Source organism: Staurois parvus, unplaced genomic scaffold (assembly GCF_062004578.1).
Source record: "Staurois parvus isolate SC_StPar_1 unplaced genomic scaffold, SC_StPar_1.0 ptg000184l, whole genome shotgun sequence".
Lineage (NCBI taxonomy): Eukaryota > Metazoa > Chordata > Amphibia > Anura > Ranidae > Staurois > Staurois parvus.
Genome location: NW_028317980.1, coordinates 1,380,181 through 1,400,427, shown reverse-complemented (window position 1 = coordinate 1,400,427; position 20,247 = coordinate 1,380,181).

Sequence of the window (20,247 nt, the reverse complement as noted above, 5' to 3'; positions counted from 1 at the left end):
GGGTCCCGGCCAGTAATTTCCCACCGTCACCCGGTGATCTCTAAGTATTACCAACAGGGGAGAGGTTTCTATGTAAACAATACAGATCTCTCCCCTGTCAGTTCCTGCACACTGCTTTGTATGGCTCTGCATAGCAGTGTGCTTACAGTGTAAAGCACACAGCACATAGTAAAACAGCACACAGGACTCAGTTAACCCTTTGATCACCCCAGATGTTTACCCCTTTAGCCCAGTGCCATTAGTACAGTGTCAGTGCTTTTTATTAGCACTGATCACTGTATTGGTGTCACTGGGAATGTCGCTGACACCAAAGCAGTTCCCCCCACTGTCAGAATGCCAAGTCAGTTCCCCCCACTGTCAGAATGCCCGCCACAGTCCTGCTATAAGTCGCTGATCAACGCCACCAAAGGAAAAAAAAAAATTCCAGTATATATATACCGCCATTTGTAAATGCTATAACTTTCTCGTAAACCAATTAATTTACACGTATTGGGATTTTTTTTTTAGCAAAGACACGGAGCAGAATACATTTTGGCCTAAATTTATCACGAAATTTGATTTTTAAAATTTTTTTACTGGACATGTTAAAATAGCAAAAAGTCAAAAATATTGTTTTTTTTCACAACTGTCTGTCTTTTTTTGTTTAAAGCACAAAATAATAAAAATGCAGAGGTGATCATATACCATGGGAAGAAAGCTCCATTTGTAGGAGAAAAAGGACATAACATTAATTTGGGTGCAGCATTGCATGACCGCTCAATTGTCAGTTAAAGTAACGCAATGCCGTATCGCAAAAAATGGCCTGGTCAGGAAGGGGGGTAAATCCTCTGGAAGGCGAGGGGTTAAGAGGCATTTATTGAGAATTTTGACAACTATATCAAACCAACGCGTTTAAGGAGAAAAGACTGTCCCTTCTTCAGGGCTGTTGCTGCTCGCTATTAAATGGGAAAGATTCCACACCAATTATATATTTTCCAGGTTTCAGAGGAAACATTGACAAAGTGACGGCTGTCATTCCAGGGGCAATGAAAACGACAGCCGTCACGCCAGTTTTTCTTCCGAAACCTGGAAAATATGTAACTGGTGTGTGAATCTTTCCCATTTAATAGCGAGCAGCAACAGCCCTGAAGAAGGGGCAGTCTTTTTTCCTTAAACGCGTTGGTTTGATGTAGTTGTCAATATTCTCAATAAATGCCTCTTAATCTATCATCAAAAGTGGACATTGGGTGCTCCTTCTCTTCTATTATTCCTGGTCTGAATCCCAGCCAGGACACTAACTGCATGGGGTTTGTATGTTCTCCCTATGCAGTTGCTTGCGCTTTCTCCCACGCGCTATGAATGAGTAACATCACTGTTGCCCCAGTGATGATCTCTGTTTGAATAAAACACGTCGTTCGGAATTACAGCGGTGACGTCATCATGCCCGCCGGGGCACTGAATGCTGTGTATACGATATACTTTGTTAGATGTGAGTATATGTCTATTTTTAAACAAACGTACTTTTATTTGCTGCACTATGAGCGTTCCCCTTCCTTTTGGAGTACTTCATTCTGAGTTGTGCTTGGTGCAGGGTGGCGTTATAAGGTGTGGTGATATTACCGATTGCCCAATCTGGTTGATACCAGCTGGAGTTGAGAGGTGATCCATCCCTAGAGGGATCTCTCCCTAAAGCACTGTCAGACCTTCTGTTACAGAGGTCTTTGCTTCTGGTAAGAGGCTTTGATATCCCCCCTTTTGTGGTGTTCGGGGCGGTGAGGATTGGCGACACAAGATCACTGCGATTGCTGTCAGGCGCACACATTGAGCACGTTTGTTTTATATAACACCTAGTTACTCCTTTACTATTTATGACCTTTCATGAACTTTTAAACACCTATTTATTCATTTGCCTATTTACTACACTTTTCTTTATGAATTTGTATTTATGTGTATTTGGCGATCTCTGAAAACCTCTCTCTTCAGGGAAGCCTATCCTGCCCTCAGCTAATAATGGAATCTTCTACTCTTCCAACCAGTCCATCCCCCACAGTTACTACCTTTTGTACTACTAGCCCCTCCCTCTTAGATTGTAAGCTCCCAGGATCAGGACCCTCCTATCCCTCTTGTATTGAACTGTATTGTTACTGTATTGTCTCCTGTTATATTGTAAAGCGCTGAGCAAACTGTTGGCACTATATAAATCCTGTATAATAATAATAATATATAAATCCTGTATAATAATAATAATATATAAATCCTGTATAATAATAATAATATAAATCCTGTATAATAACAACAATAATAATATTTGTGATGTGTGGTGAGAGTTTTTTTTTTTTTAATCTATTTATGCACTATATTGTATTTATTGTTAATTCACAATATTTTGGCAGCTCAACACATTTGCTTAGGTGGAATTTTTCTTGTATCATTGTGTATATATACAATGAGTGCCGCCGTCATCTGTTGATATCTTTTAGTGGTTTTTGTTATTGACACTTTAGCTCAGGATATTGTTTTTTTTTATATTAAGAGAGGATAGGCTGATGATTGAAAGGTCTGCCCCCTCCATATTCATAGATCCTATTCAAAGATCCCACCCACATAGAAGAAAAATATATTTGAAATACTACAATTTGGGCCATATTCAATATATTTAAAAAGATATATATATATTAAAAAAAAATATATATATATATATATATATACTGTATGTTGAAATGTGTTTTTCTTACTATATACATATATATATATATTTATATATATATACGGACAGACAAATGAAAGACCCCCCCCCCCTCTCCATTCATAGATCTTGTTTCATTGATATATGATATAGTACAGCTTCTTGTTTCATTCATAGAAGCACTCCAGCCTTACAGCACTAGGATGTGTGGCTAGAATCCCACACACTAGGATGTGTGGCTAGAATCCCACACACTAGGATGTGTGGCTAGAAACTGTCTACATGGAGTTTGCATGTTCTCGCTGCACACTGGCATGCTTGAGTTTTCTCCCACGCACTAGTAATGAACCAGAATCTATGAATAGAGGATGGATGTGTGAGATGGGAAAACAGCTCTCATTGTTTGAACACTGTTTGTGCGGACGTAAATTAATGTTTTGACTGACATTCTGCGGTTTAGCCACAAGATGTCACTGTTTTTCTAACACAGCCTCAGACTGCATAGATATTTGTATATTCATGAAAAGGTGGGGTTTTGCACACAGAGTTGGAGAGAACGGGGGAGAGGGAGAAGCCATGTTTTGGAGCATGGTGAATAAGGGGCCATGTGAGCTGAGAATCTGATGACATCCAGGTGTGAAAGCGTCCCTCAGTAACCAGAGCTGCAGCTGAGTGAAGCCGATGAGATTGCTGCCAGGAAGCTGATGAGATTGCTGCCAGGAATGCTGATGAGATTGCTGCCAGGAAGGCTGATGAGAGCAGAGGAACTAAGCAACATATACGGTGAGACCACATGCTTGTTGGAGAGACATTTGTTCTGTTCAGAGTAACCAGCGGATGAAAAAGCAGACCCGGGTCGGTAAGATCGTGCACGCACCTCATTTCAGTGTTGGCACCTTGAGACTGAGTCCAGGCCTATAGTTAGTTAGTTAGGGTCTCTGTTTGTTTCAGGCCACAAGTGTTGTTACTTATCATTGGAAGGACTCCACAACTTAAAGTGACATTTCACATTGGAGAGCTGATAAAATCCTACAAACTCAAGCCAGACTGGCGTTTTGCTCAGAAGGAATACTCAGGCACATGCTACAGGACCAGTTATGGGAGAGGGAATACTGTAGATTTGTGTAGGATTGTAAGCTGTTGTGCTGCACCGCAGGCTAGCCCATACCATACACCCATACACTGATTCCTGCTCTTTTAGGGTAATAACAGGTAAGGTGTGTTAGCTTAGTTGTGCCCCCCAGTAGGTAAATTACTTCACTTTCTACCTTCATCCATCAGGAGGCGCCGTGCTGTGCAGCACAAGGGTCTCAGCCTTTGGGCTGGGTGTATGTAAATTTATTGTATGTTCCCGGAATTTGTGGTTGTGTTTATTTGCCACATCTAAGTAAAATTCTGTTGTGGCAAAAGCTGGTGTTGGGGTTGCTTTCCTCATTCGTGACTTCACTGCATCCTGGGGAGCCCACCCCAGTACACGGCCTACAGATGGATGATTGAAAACTCCCCTCCTGACATTCATAGATCTTGTTTCATTTATAGAAGTTCTAGTACAGGTTTTGTGATGGAGGACAGACAGATGAATGAAAGTCCCCCCCCCCATTCACAGATCGTGGATGGTATAGTACAGCTTCTATGATTGGAGGAGGTGGGCAGGCATATTCACACCTCAGGTTGGCTTGGGCAGCACAGTAGCCTGTGGTTAGCACTCCTGCCTTACAGCACTAGGATGCTTGGCTTGAATCCCAGCTAGGACACTGTCTACATGGAGTTTGCATGTTCTCCCTGTGCACTGGTATGCTTGAGTTTTCTCCCATGCACTAGGAATGAACCAGGATCTATGAATAGAGGATGGGCTGGTGATTGAAAGCCCCCCTGACCCCCCTACATTCATAGATTTTGTTTCATTCATAGAAGATCTAGTACAGGTTCTGTGATGGAGGACAGACAGGTGAATGAAAGTTCTCCCCCTCCATTCATAGATCTTGTTTCATTCATAGAAGCTCTAGTACAAGTTCTGTGATGGAGGACAGACAGATGAATGAAAGGCCCCCATTCATAGATCTTGTTTCATTCATAGAAGCTATAGTACATGTTCCGTGATGGAGGACAGACAGATGAATGAAAGGCCCCCATTCATAGATCGTGTTTAATTCATAGAAGTTCTAGTACAGGTTATGGTGATGGAGGACAGATAGATGAATGAAAGCCCCCCTCCATTCATAATTTTTGTTTCATTCATAGAAGATCTAGTACAGGTTCTGTGATGGAGGACAGACAAATGAATGAAAGCCCCCCATTCATAGATCTTGTTTCATTCGTAGACACTCTAGTACAGGTGCTGTGATGGAGGACAGGCAGATGAATGAAAGCCCCCCCCCCCCCATTCATAAATCTTGTTTCATTCATAGAAGCTCTAGTACAGGTTCTGTGATTAGAGGACAGACAGATGAATGAAAGCCCCCCCTCCGTTCATAGATCTTGTTTCATTCATAGAAGCTCTAATCACAGAACCTGTACTAGAGGACAGACAGATGAATGAAAGCCGCCCTCCATTCATAGATTTTGTTTCATTCATAGAAGCTCTAGTACAGGTTCTGTGATAGAGGACAGACAGATGAATGAAAGCCCCCCATTCATAGATCTTGTTTCATTCATAGACACTCTAGTACAGGTGCTGTGATGGAGGACAGGCAGATGAATGAAAGCCCCCCTCCATTCATAGATCTTATTTCATTCATAGAAGCTCTAGTACAGGTTCTGTGATGGAGGACAGACAGATGAATAAAAGCCCCCCCTCCGTTCATAGATCTTGTTTAATTCATAGAAGCTCTAGTACAGGTTCTGTGATGGAGGGCAGACATATGAATGAAACAGGATCTATGAATGGGGGGCTTTCATTCATCTGTCTGTCCTTCATCACAGAACTACTAGAGCTTCTATGAATGAAACAAGATCTATGAACGGAGGGGGGCTTTCATTCATTTGTCTGTCCTCTAATCACAGAACCTGTACTAGAGCTTCTATGAATGAAACAAGATCTAAGAACGGAGGGGGGCTTTCATTCATCTGTCTGTCCTCTAATCACAGAGCCTGTACTATAGCTTCTATGAATAAAACAGGATCTATGAATGGGGGACTTTCCTTCATCTAAGTTCTAGTACAGGTTCTGTGATGGAGGACAGACAGATGAATGAAAGCCCCCCCTCCATTCATAGATCTTGTTTAATTCATAGAAGCTCTAGTACAGGTTCTGTGATGGAGGGCAGAGAGATGAATGAAAGCCCCCCTACATTCATAGATCTTGTTTAATTCATAGAAGCTCTAGTACAGGTTCTGTAATGGAGGGCAGAGAGATGAATGAAAGCCCCCCTCCATTCATAGATCTTGTTTAATTCATAGAAGCTCTAGTACAGGTTCTGTGATTAGAGGGCACAGGTACACCTCCGATCTGCGTGGGCACAGCACAATATTTATTAGTAATTATTCTGTATTTATTTGTTTTGCTTAGTAATCTTTCACAGTGTAGTCAGCCGTTGAACTTTCAAAGTTTTCTCCTACAGAAAAAAAAAAAAAAGTGTCAATCTATTCCTTCTCCTTCTGGAAAAAGAAAAAAAACACATTGACTTCTTGTGGAAAGCGAAACACACTTTGCTGCAAATAAGAGCAGCAGAACATAATTTGTTTTACAGCTGTTGCAGCAAATTCTGCCTCGTTCGCTTTTGTACACCAACGCCGGGGGGGGGGGGGTATCGTTTGTGACAAGCGCTGGGCTGACCGCATTACCTATCGGCCGGCCTCAGTCTCACCCAATTTCACAGCTGCGCTCGGCTTTCCGTACCGACCTCACCGCTCTGCCTTCTGCAGCCAGCGATAGCTCTATGTATTATCCGGCGGATTCGCAGCCATAGCCGATCGGGAAATAATCTCCGCCGCTAAGAAGATAAATTGACTCGGCCTGTTACTTACTTTATCGGGACCTGAGTGTGTCGCAGCCCCAGAAACAATTATGAATGATTAAATCAGGTATTGTGTGGCATGCTATGGTGATGGAGTATTATAGCAAATCCGCTCCTTAAGTAATGGAGGAGTTTAATAAATCAATAGAAGCCATTTGCATCAGGGCCGGATTTACATCTCAGAAGCCTATAGGCAGAGAATTCTGAAGCGTCTCCTCCCCAAAAAAAAAGACAGACCAACTTTTTTTTGCTTGCTAAAATATTTTTAGATACATATTTTTATATGTATAAAGGGGAATTTTTTTTTTAAGTCCGCAAACGTGCAACTATAACGAAAAAACCCGTAAGTGAATCACAAAAAAAGTGCAAGTGCAAAACACCACACAAAAAAGTGCACTTAGGGGTGTGCTTGTGTCCTACCCCTAAAGGGGCTTGGACCGCTTACCCTGATCCCCCGGGGCACGAAGCTCCTGACGGGGACAAGGTTCCCAATTGGTCCTCCTGGCCAAAAGGCCTGGTGGACCACCGTTCCTTGTGTCCAGCCGAAGCCGGACACCCAGTACTTGGTCAGGGGGCTCTCCCGAAGAAAAGCCCCCTAGGGATCAGGGGAGGAAGGAACCAAAAGGCCACACATCCTCCCCCTAGACTTCAGGGTAGGCCCGAGGACCCACACCCTCCAACCTGTGAAAACACACACATAAGCAAAGAAAAAGTGACAATGCTGCGGACTATGATGTAAAGGGGAAAGCTGCACACTCTGATGTACAGGGGAACTCTGATGTATTGTCACCAGAGCAGGGGCGGACTGACAACTCATGGGGCCCCTGGGCAATAGAGGCCCCTGTGTCCTTGCCCAAACTCAAAAAAGCCTATGAAAAAGGTACCAGGGGCATCTCATGGGGCCCCCTACTGACCCTGGGCCCTTGGGCAGTGCCCGAGTTTCCAAAAGGTCAGTCCGCCCCTGCACCAGAGCCTCCCCCTCCCCTCCCTTACTCGATAGTCCTCAGAGTTCCCCTTACATCCCCAATGAGGAGGGAGTTACAATAGTCAAGGTGAGAGATAACAAGGGAGTGAATAAGCTGCCTATTTATTGGTCATTTGGCCACAAAGGTTGCTATCTGAAAAAAAATACTGATTATGCTAATATATGCAAATGGGACAGAGACAATCCTTTTTTCCTGATTGCACTGATCGCATTGTACAGTATAATAGAATAAAAATAGCTTATCTGTTATTTAAAATAATGCGGGATGCCTTCTAAGCCCGGCTACTGCAGCTGCATGCAGACATGTAATCCCCACAGACTGAAACGCCATCACAAGCACATAAACCGCCTGTGGGATCGCGCGGCGTGCTTGCCAGGTCAGTCCAATTTTTTTCCCATTGTTTGCCGGTAATTTGTTCTGTCTGCCAGCCTCTCTGGCAGCTCCTATAAAGCAATAACATTAAGATCCCGGGTGGAGTCCCAGAGGTGCTCCATATCATGTCCCTCCCTGGGAAACAAGCCTATTAGGGACCGAAAGAGGACTTCGAAAAAGTAAAATAGCGCGCAGTAGAGGCTGCGGTGAATTACGACTCCAGAAGACGCTCCTTACGAGCTGCGTGATTTGTGGCCTGCTTATTAATGTCGGGATATCAAGATAAACTTTATTCCGCTGAGTTACGGGTGGAAGTACACTGACAGCGCGCTGCTTGTGCTAAAGATGTAACTCACCTTGCCGCGGAGGGTGGACCTTTAAATCTAATCTGCAAAGCCAATACCGGGAGCGATTTAAGTCGTAAGTCTCAGCTCGCTATAACTTCATAAGATGCTGAACTGACAGGTTGCAGGAGATGTAATAGCTCAGCGCATGGGAGATTATTGTCATCAAAGCTTGATTCAGCTTCAGTATGCATGCCTTCTTTTTAAAGGCATTATAAACCTTCCTACCTGCACCTCCATAAGATGTGTATTGATCACCTAGTTTCATGGTGTCATCTGTTGCCCTGTACACACAACCTATAGTACAGTAAAACTTCACATTCCGGTGTCAGCAGTTTCTGTTTGCATTCAAACATGAGGCGTGTGGCATGGCACTGCACAGGTTAATGCATGACCTCTGTCTGTAGTCTAAGAACTGAAACTTCCTGTGATAAAAACTACATGTCCCACAGTCCCTGGGTCTCTCAGTCTAGTATTCTGCAGGTGAGAACTACACATAATTAGATCTGACACTGACACAAACGGTAGAGCATTGATCATGTAGTTTCATAGTGTCATTAGTTGCCCTGTACACACAGCCTACAGAACTGTAAATCTTCACATTCTGGTGTCAGAAGTTTCAGTTTGCATTCAAACATGAGGCGTGTGACATGGCACTGCACAGGTTAATGCATGACCTCTGTCTGTAGTCTAAGAAGTGAAACTTCCTGTGAAGAAACTACATGTCCCACAGAACCTGGGTCTCTCAGTCTAGTATTCTGCAGGTGAGAACTACAAATAATTAGATCTGACACAAACGGTAGAGCATTGATCATGTAGTTTCATGGTGTCATTAGTTGCCCAGTACACACAGCCTACAGAAGTGTAAATCTTCACATTCTGGTGTCAGAAGTTTCAGTTTGCATTCAAACATGAGGCATGTGGCATGGCACTGCACAGGTTAATGCATGACCTCTGTCTGTAGTCTAATAACTTACACTTCCTGTGAAGAAACTACATGTCCCACAGTCCCTGGGTCTCTCAGTCTAGTATTCTGCAGGTGAGAGCTACAAAGCAATTGGATCTGACACAGACACAAATCAGCAGAACATTGATCATGTAGTTTCATAGTGTTATTAGTTGCACTGTACACACAGCCTACTGAAGTGTAAATCTTCACTTTCTGGTGTCAGAAGTTTCTGTTTGCATTCAAACATGAGGCACATGGCATGACACTTTAATGCATGACCTCTGTCTGTAGTCTAGGAACTGACACTTCCTGTGAAGGAACTACATGTCCCACAGTCTCTGGGTCTCTCAGTCTAGTATTCTGCAGGTGATAACTACAAAGTAATTAGATCTGACACAGACACAAAGCAGCAGAGCACTGATCATGTAGTTTCATAGTGTCATTAGTTGCACTGTACACACAGCCTACAGAAGTGTAAATGTCCTGTGAAGAAACTATTGTAGCACTACTCCCTTAGGAGTTGCCGAAGATTTGGGTCCCCCTATAGTCCTGCACTGCCAGGCAACACACATATTCCACAGACTTGCACTCAGAGTCGGTAAACAGTCATTGAGCTTGGTTTTATGGGGTTTTTTTAAGAGGTGTTGAACTTGGATGGGGTAAGGGGTTTACGGGATGCCCAATGGAACTGCAAAACTGAGCACAAACTCCTAAGCAACTATGTACAAGTCTTTACACAGAAGAAACTCTTCTTGGAGAGCTCTCCAGCCTCTCCTGGTGTACCACCCCAGACCCTAGATGATCCTCTTCTTATCCAGCTGCCTAGTGGAATCCCTTGGCAAGGGAATCCAGTGCCTGCCACTATAAAATGAAACCATCTTGGGTAAGGAGCTAATCAGGTTTCCCGGACCTGGCCTAGGGGGTGTAGGATTACTCACTCAGTCTCAGTCCTGCAAGCAGATGTAGGCAGGTGTCTGCCTTCAGGCGTTCTGCTCGGCTGACTCCTTTCCTGGCTCTACAGGTGATCTTCACTCTGGGGGCCGGTGAGGCTGAGCGATCCTCCTTTTTTTGCGCCCTGCCTGTAGGTAGGCCCCTTCCCACTGGGCTCCCTCCCAAGCTCCTGCATCTCAGCCTCCTCACATCTTCCATCCAAACTCTCCCTGCCACTGAGCAGGTTCAATCACTTTTAAGGGCTGTCCTGACTCCATAATCAAGTGTATATACATTATATTACCAAAAGTTTTGGGACGCCTGCCTTTACACGCACATGAACTTTAATGGCATCCCAGTCTTAGTCTGTAGGCTTCAACTCTTCTGGGAAGGCCGTCCACAAGGTTTAGGAGGGTGTCTATGGGAAGGTTGGACCATTCTTCCAGAAGCACATTTGCGAGGTCAGGCACTGATGTCAGACGAGAAGGCCTGGCTTTCAGTCTTTGCTCTAGTTAATCCCAAAGGTGTTCTATTGGGTTGGGGTCAGGACTCTGTGCAGGCCAGTCAAGTTCCTCCACCCCAAACTCTCTCATCCATGTCTTTATGGACCTTGCTTTGTGCACTGGTGTGCAGTCATGTTGGAACAGGAAGGGGCCATCCCCAAACTCTTCCCACAAAGTTGGGAGCATGAAATTGTCCAAAATGTCTTGGTATGCTGACGCCTTAAGAGTTCCCTTCACTGGAACTAAGGGGCCAAGCCCAATCCCTGAAAAACAACCCCACATCATAATCCCCCCTCCACCAAACTTTACGCTTTGCACAATGCAGTCAGGCAAGTACCGTTCTCCTGGCAACCGCCAAACCCAGACACGTTCACCAGGTTGCCAGACAGAGAAGCATGGTTCATCTTTCCAGAGAACACGACTCCACTGCTCTAGAGCCCAGTGGCGATGTTCTTTACACCACTGCATCCAACACTTTGCATTGCACTTGGTGATGTAAGGCTTGGATGCAGCTGCTCGGCCATGGAAACCCATTCCATGAAGCTCTCTACACACTGTTGTTGTGCTAATCTGAAGGCCACAGGAAGCTTGGAGGTCTTTAGCTATTGACTATGCAGACAGTTGGTGACTTCTGCGCACTGTGCGCTTCAGCATGTGCTGACCCCGCTCTGTCATTTTACATGGCCTACCACTTGGTGGCTGAGTTGCTGTTGTTCCCAGTTGCTTCTACTTTATTATGCTACCACTAACAGTTGAGCGTAGAATATTTAGTAGCCAGAAAATGTCACAGATGGACTTATTGCACAGGTGGCAACCTTTCACGGGACCACGCTTGGAGTCACTGAGCTCCTGAATGCAACCCATTCTTTCACAAATGTCTGTAGAAGCAGTCTGCATGCCTATGTGCTTTATTGTATACACCTGTGGCCATGGAGGGGATTGGAAAACCTGAATCCAGTGATTTAGAGGGGTGTCCCAATACTTTTGGCAATATAGTGTATGGGAATTCTGTTCATGTAGTGCGACTTTCATGTGACTTTACACTCTCTGGCACTCAAGTAGCATCAAAGTCACATCAAAGTAGTGCAGGAACCTTTATGTGACCAAAGTCACATGTTAGGTTTAAAGGCTAGAGTTAGGCTTAATTGCTAGGGTTAAAGAGAGGGTTAGAGTTAGAGTTATGGTTAGAAGTTATTGTTCAGGTTATCAGTGATTGTTCATGTTGAAACGCTAACCCTAACAATTACCACTAACCCCAACACTAATTATTACCACTAACCTTAACCCTAACTCTTTCATTAATCTAACCCTATCCCTTAACCCTAACATGCGACTTTGGTCACACAAAGGTTCCTGCACTACTTTGATGTGACTTTAATACTACTTTGATGCTACTTGAGTGCCAGAGAGAGTAAAGTTGCATCAAAGTCACACTACATGAACAGAACTGGCATACTTTTCTATTACCGAAAAAAAAAAAATGCAAAGTGAGTCACAAACGGTGTGTTTAACCTCCCTAGCGGTATGATTATTTCAGATTTTTGGTGCTGAAAGCGGTACCATTATTTTGCATGGAAATATGTCGTTTTTTTTATTGTAGGCTGTAATATTTAGGAATAACTCACTGAAATCTGTCCGAACAAGAGTCTATTAAACATCCCGGGTATGATAAAATTTGAAACACAAAATCATAAATTATAATTTAATAAATAATCATAAAAAATAATAATATAATAATATAAATTTAATTCAATAATATAATCAAACCAAAAACACTGAAATTTGAAATATAGCGCCAAGTTCGCACATCGCTGAGCAAAGTCGCAGAATTGTTTTCAGTGTCTGATGACGAATTTCTCCAAGAATCATTATCACTCAATTCTGCAAGTGGTTCTGATTTACTATCGCTGTTCTCTAGCTGATCTAAACCCGCTTTTGACCTAAAGGGACGCTTTTTGGACGCCATGAACGTTTCTCAGTTTCCAGGCAGAAAGAACATTCAAAATGCAGACAGGGGACAGGACAAAGCACTCGGGACAAAATGTATGTGAAATGGTTTGAAACAGTAATGTTTTACTATGTAAAATCGTTTTGAAAAAAATGACATTTTTTTAAAAATTTTCAAATTTCCCACCGCCGCCGCCCGTACGTCCCGACGTCACAGGGACCGGAACACAGGAGCCGGATGCCGGCATCGGCCGGAGGAAATGCTCGGGGACGCTGCAGGGGACACATTGCGGGAGCAAAGGACAAGGTAAGCTCTGCAGGGACTCCCTATGCAGCGCCGCATGGTGAGCCCGAGTGTAGCTTTGACATTTTACCCCGAGCTACACTCGGGAATACCGCCAGGGAGGTTAAAAACTCAAATGCGCAGGAAATACGCATCAACCGCAACCTGCATGGATGTGAACCTAGCCTTACTTTTGTTTGCTGCGGCAGTACTTGTCCATTACAAATTAGGAATTACAGTGCAGCTCCTCACAGCTGTGGGTAAGTTTCCAATAGCTGGAGAAGCTGTTGGAGAGCCCTATAGATGCAGAATTTTGGCAAAGATAGGTTCTATTGCCTGTTACAGGCTCAAATTCATTTTCTTCTTACTACTGCCTCCAAAATAAAATAAACAAACAGCAGCCAATGGTAAAACAATTTTTATTTTTCATAAATTTGAATAAATAGTTTTTTGTTTTTTGTTTTTTGCTTAGGATTGTCCTTAAACGTTAACAAAAAGCAGGGTGTAATTCTGATGCAGGACACTAGGGGCAGAAGAGGTTGCTGTGGCAATGGCATCTCGCCTGAAATAATATGTTTCTTCCGCTGCATATCACAAACTACTTATTGCAATTTTGACTTTAGAAGAAGTTATTTCTGAAATTAATTGGCATTTTACATATTAAAAACTCATCAATTTCCATTTCACCTGAAAGTCATTTTCCACTAATTTCCGCTAGACGGAACTAAACGCGGGGCCGTGCAAAGTTATTTACTGCTTAGTAAACTAAACTTGGAAATATAATTTAGCCTTTTAATTTTGCATTATGCTAAATAAATAAATGGTGCACGCTGTGATTAGTAAAAGGATATAAAAACTCATTTTCTCGCAACAAATGTTCTTATTAAATGCATGAAGGTAATAAACTGACATTGTCAGATTATCAAGAAAGGGCTTCGGGGTCTGCCTAATTGGTGGAGTTATTTTCTGGGTGAGAAAAGACAAATACAAAGCTGACTTAAAGTGGCTCTCTGACTCAGTTTTTTTTTTTACTTGGGGCCTTGTATGCATTGGCATGTGTTGCTCAATGCATTCTTGACCCATGGACATCAGAGTGTTACAGTATGTGCCCAAACCTATCATGATGAAATCAAGCCGCCATTGGAGACTAATGGAAATTGGAAGGATGTTCAAGCTACATAGCTAGTAGGAAGTGTCCTTATCACCCAGGCTCCTAAAAAGGACCCCCCTCCTTTGCAGTCCAGAAAAATGAAGACCTTGGATTGGCACATTATATCTAAGAACAGGGGCAGACTGACAACTCATGGGGCCCCCGGGCAATAGGGGATCATGGGGCCCCTGTGTCCTTGCCCAAACTCAAAAAAACCTATGAAAAAGGTACCAGGGGCATCTCATGGGGCCCCCTACTGACCCCGGGCCCTCGGGCAGTGCCCGAGTTTCCAAATGGTCAGTCCGCCCCTGTCTAAGAATGAAGCTCCACAATATATAAGGATATGTATTTTCGTTAATTATATCCTTCTTGTTACATTCTAGCCCTGGTGAAGGGGCAGAATATATCCTCAAAAACACATTGACTTTGTCAATAATTTGCCTTTGGAATACATTTAATTTTGGACATTTATTTTTGGATGTAGCATGATGGTTTTGTATTTGACCCTGGTGTTCTGAGACTGGGAGTAACTAGATTAGGCTGCAGGAACTTGGAACAAGTAAGCAGATCATGTCCTGGCTTTACTAACCATAATTGTTCTAGATGACTCAAGGAAATATTAATAAGGAAATGGAATAGAAAGGAAATGAAAAGAAAAAGGGAAAGGGTAAAATAAAGAGAAGAGGGAAAAAAAAGGGCAAGGGAAACAGAAAGGGAATAAGAGAAACAGAAGGGGAAAAGAAAGGGAAGGGAAAGAGAATGAGGTAGGAAAGGACAATGAAGAAAAAGAAATAGAAAAAGTAAAGGAGAAAAGGAGAGAAGAGGAGAGGAGAAAAGGAAAGGAGAGGAGTAAAGGAGTGGAGAGGGAGAAGGAGAAAGGGAAAGGAAAGGAGAAAGGGAAAGGAAAGGAGAAAGGGAAAGGAAAGGAGAGGGAAAGGGGAAAGGAAAGGAAAAGGGGAAAGGAAAGGAACGGAAAGGAAAAGGGGAAAGGAAAGGAAAGGAAAAGAAAAGGGGAAAGGAAAAGGGGAAAGGGAAAGGAAAATGGGAAAGGACAGGAAAGGAAAGGGTAAAGGAAAGGAAAGGGGAAAGGAAAAGGGTAAAGGAAAGGAAAAGGGGAAAGGAAAGGAAATGACTCAGAAAGACTCTTTCAAACAAGAGGCAGCCCACCGCCATGAAGTCTACACCGTTATAGATAGTAGGATCCTATTTCTACCCTGACAGGGTCACTCTAGAAAGACATAAACAACATTCTGATTGCATATAAAAGAAGATTTTGCGGGTGTATAATGGCCAAACTTTTTTAAAGGAAAAAAATGAACATTTCGATTGATCACTTTCTTTTTACTGGCAAGTTTTAGCTTGACTTTGTGATAAATCCTCAAAATGGATAATTTGACATAAGTTCATGACCCAACACATTCTTATCTCCTGTTAAATTTTTGAATGTGCAAATTAAATGTCTTGTCTTCCCCCTCCTCAGCATAACGAAAGACTGTTATTTTTTATTAGCACTTTCACAGACTCCACTTAAGTGCCGATGAGGTCAATTTTCACAAGTTTTACTCCATTTTCTACAACTAGTTAGCAGGAAAAAATATGAAGTCATGGAAATCAATAAAGTCATAAGTTGATAAACTTGGAAAATAACTCTGGTGTCAGCAGAGAACATCAAGAGATTGCCCTGCTTTAAATTTAGAACATAAAATATAGTCTGGTGTCACGCGGATCCCCAAAGTGGCCAGGACAGTGCGGGTAATTAGGGTACTGCAAACCTCAGTCACGCTCATTACAACATTCTGCATCTTTTAAACTTGGAAGCTGAGGAGAGTCAATTTGACTGCATCTATTCTGGGAATGAGGGAGTTCAGTAAGAAAGGCCTCACTTGGGGCTCTTTATCTTTCCGAAACTTGCAGAGTCTATCGTTTTTGGAAGAACAAAGCCAAGCACTATAAAGCAGATTTATTTAATAATGGGGTTTTTCATATGACTGATATGGTAAATCCAGCAATGAAAGTATATAGTGACACCGTCAAGATTAGAGGAGAAACTAAAAGCCATTGGTGCAAAATTTGAAAGTCGCTCCAGTCTTTTGTCACAATAAAAAACCTTATGATGGCCCTGGTCCTTTCTTTACTCCCTTTCCACTTTTCTGGACTCTTAGCTGCCAGCTATGGACTTACTGCCTTTATAGACCTACTGCCAAGGATTACTTGCTACCTCTCTGAATCCCTTGCCTTGATGGACTCTTGCCTCTAAAGTGGTACATACAATGACCATTAAATAATGAACTGAAATTGAGCGCTCACAAAATATAGATTGGGATGGTGTTATGGGGCATAATGGAAGGAAAATTGGAACTGACTGTACACAAGATGTAGCGGAGAAGAGTCACTGGGTTAAATAGTCCATAGGATGGGCAAATGAAGGAGAATGCAGACCAAGGAACTAGGGCAACTGGATTGGAGGCGGCAAACCTTGTTAGGGATGGTGAAGATCCTATGTGACTGATGTGGTAACCATATCAACACAGTTAATGCGTCCCGAAGCTGACCATCCTGAGCTTGTCTTGCCTCTAAAGGACTATGGATTTGCTGTTACCCAGGTATGATTAACTCATGGGTACTAGAGAACCTCTGCACAGGAATACAGGAATGTATGTGAAGCTGCTGTGGAAGAACTGTTCCTGTATGTTTTGCACTACTTCATTAAAGGCTGTTTGTTGTTCTTTTAAATGTCTGGTCTAAAGTCTCTCAAAGGGATGCAATGCATGGTATATCTAAAAAAAACAGGGCTTATATCAGGGAACTGTAGGTTAGAGAAGATGCAATTCATTTTGTCCAGCATGTAGTTTGCTGTCTACCATGGGCTATATTTCCATTGCTAGGGACAACTGTACATGTATCATTGCTAAATGTGGCCAACCAGCCAGGGAATGGGTGAATTGGCATAGGGTGACGGTTACTCTGGTAGTGAAGAGGTGTTCTGCTTGACCCAGGGGCGGACTGATCATTTGGAAACTCAGGCACTGCCCAAGGGCCCAGGTCAGTAGGGGGCCCCATGAGATGTCCCTGGTACCTTTTTCATAGGCTTTTTTGAGTTTGGGGAAGGACTCAGGGGCCCCATGATCCCCTATTGCTTGGGGGCCCCATGAGTTGTCAGTCCACCCCCGGCTTGACCCCTTCACTAGTGGCTGGCTCCCCACATATTGGGACTGGATCTGAGGCACAGCTTACCTAGGGACCTAGCCTGGAGGTTACAGGAGAGTTATGTTATGAAGAGGGCCCCTGAGAGAGAGGAAGCAAACACGTAGTTACAGAGTGAATTGCATTCCCTGTATTCAGTAGCAACAGTTGGACATGTTACTGGGAGGGAGTTGAGGGGAATTGCTGGGTTGGTGGATGCTGGTACAGGCTCTGCGGTATCAGGTCCTAAATGCTGCACACTTGGGAAGTGGTTTTCTCTAACTGTAGAGGTATCTAGAGTGCTTAGAGTTAACAGTGCAATAAGTTAGCCTCAGGTTACTAGAGGGTTAACTGTGTTAGTTGTTGCTCCTTTCTTAGGGCTCGTTCACACTAGGCTGTTTTACCAACGCTTGCCAAACGCCCCTATAGCGTTTGGCAAGCGTTGGTCCGGCGTTTGCGGAGCGTTTTTTAACGCTCCGCAAATGCCGCATGCGCGGTTTAGCAGCGGTTGCTAGGCATTTTCTGAGCGTTAAAAACGCCCCACAAATGCCTATAATGCAGTTTGAATGGTGTTACCGCTCCAAAAACTCGTCGCAACCGCCGGGCGTTTGCTGAGCGGCACCATAGACTAGAATAGGAGGCTTCAACGCCTCCTGACTCGACCAGAGGCGTCCGTTTTGCCGTGAGGTGACGCAAACGCTCCCGTTAGAACAGCACCATGTGCTCTAATGTGCAGAATTGGCAGAGGCTGATTCTTAATGACTGCAAACTCCTGCCTACTGTTTAGTCTTAGTGTCCTCCCTAGGGCACCTAAGCCACACCCTTATGGTCAGAAAGGACTTCTTGGACATTTAGTGAACCAAGCCTATGAGCAGAGGAATGAAATTTCTGGTAAGACCTATTCCGGAGGTGGGCATCATTGCCTAATGTGCAAGAAAGAGACTTGTTTGATGGTTGAAGTTGGCTGCAGATTGAGATGGAATAATATTTTGATATATTATTTTAGAAACATTAAAGGATCAGTAATGCAGAAACTTCCGTACTGCCATTTTTATTCATTTGGCAGAGCTGTCATAATTACCATAATATACTACTTACTGAGTCACTAACCCAGAAATAACATGTAGAATTAAGTCAGCACTTCCTTACTTCTAACCTCATATGTTCCCTATACAGCTGATCGCTGGTAAAAAAAAAAAAATCCATTTTCCCCACTTCCAACCTATACCTTTAGTTTTTTTCAAATGGATAAAATCACCAATTGCTAACCTTAAACAATGGTGGCCAAATAACAATTATTCTTTCTTGTGAAGTCTAGTGTTTAATTTCAAAGTGGATGAGAGCGGGCCAAATTCAGGCACCTCATCCCCTGAAAATGTTATCAGAAGCTCAAGAAAACAATAATAAATTGGACTTTTTAGGTGCCAACATTTACAACACAAATGTATGTATTACATAAAATCACATTTATGTACAGTTGAATTTAAAACTCAGACATTGTTAAAGCCAATGACAATTGGATAAGCATAATACATTTTACCACAAAATAAACACGTGGTGCGTAATTTCAAAGTTTCATCTTTCATTATTCCTATGCATAAACTATCATCATTGGTGGTTTCAACATGTTTCACTCTTGTGCTTCATCGGGAAACCAACTTTGTAAACCACTCCAACTGCCCAGTTGGATAAACTAAAGAGCCCAATGGTCCAGCCCAAACGGGGCCCCCTCCGACTTTGAAGACCCGGTCTGTCCCACCCAGAGGGAAGCACAGAGTGAACTTCAGGACCAGGTAATCAGGAGACAGGGGTACTGAAAGGTGTCTATCAAAGAACAAAACCCATGGAACATTTTTGGCATTAGGTGGCTGTCCATGCATGAGTGTCCCCTGAATCCAACCATCACACAGGGTCATCAGAGGGTTTTTGCAAGGTCTTTACAGGCTATCCTTTATGACTAAGTCTAATTGACGAAACATGTCAAAGGGAAGTGACGTCAGACGCACAGCTGAACTGGAAGTGATCAAGCGGACATTTTGGATCCTGGAAATCTCTATCTGAGACACAGGAGAGGATCCGCTGAGAATTTCCTGAGGTCTGGCTGGGCTGATTTCTTGTTTGATTGCAATTTTAAAGATGAAGATATATGTAAGCACATGAATAAAGTATATTCTGTTTACGTTTTTATGGAATTACGCTATTGTGGTTTCATTTATGGTGGGCATCGTTTGGAGACTGATGTAGAGAGGAGTATAATACTGCGGCTGTGAAGATCCCTCTGGAGGAACTTATTATTATATATCAGTACCCTACCTGGAGGATTACTAAGCTTGTGTTTATAATTTTTTGGTAAGGGTATTTAATTTGCACACTCTAGAAGTGGACACATTTTTCACAGTTTTTTATCACTAGATTGTTTCACGGGTACGTGTTTACACAGCTATTCACCTTACCATATAGTGATCACGAGTGTTTTTGTGTGAATCACATGCGTTATGGAATTAATAATTCAAGTTGTTAAGGATAATACACTATGTGCGTTTTCCTTTCTTTTTTTTTTTGAGGTTTTTTGGTTTCAGAAATCACTTTGAAGTCTGTCTTCACCTGGAGGTTGATTTTGAGATTTTGAATGACTGATATTTTGAAGGACTATTTTATTATTTTGGGACTTGTGTGGTTTTTGTTTTTGTTCAGAGCACTTATTATATTTGTATTTGTACTTGGGATACTAAGCATACTTCATAAGATTATCACACTTTTTGGGGTTTAAGTCTATATGCGTTTTGGGGAAGTTTGTTAATAAGTGAAGGGTACACTGTATTTGTTTGTCATTATTTTGCACTAGGGGGGTTTATTTGTATTTATATACTTGGGATACTAAGCATACTTCATAAGACTTTACAGGGTCTTCACAGGTTATTCACAGGGTCTCCTTTGAGTCCTTATAGGAACGTAACAAGGTCTTCATCGGTTCTAACC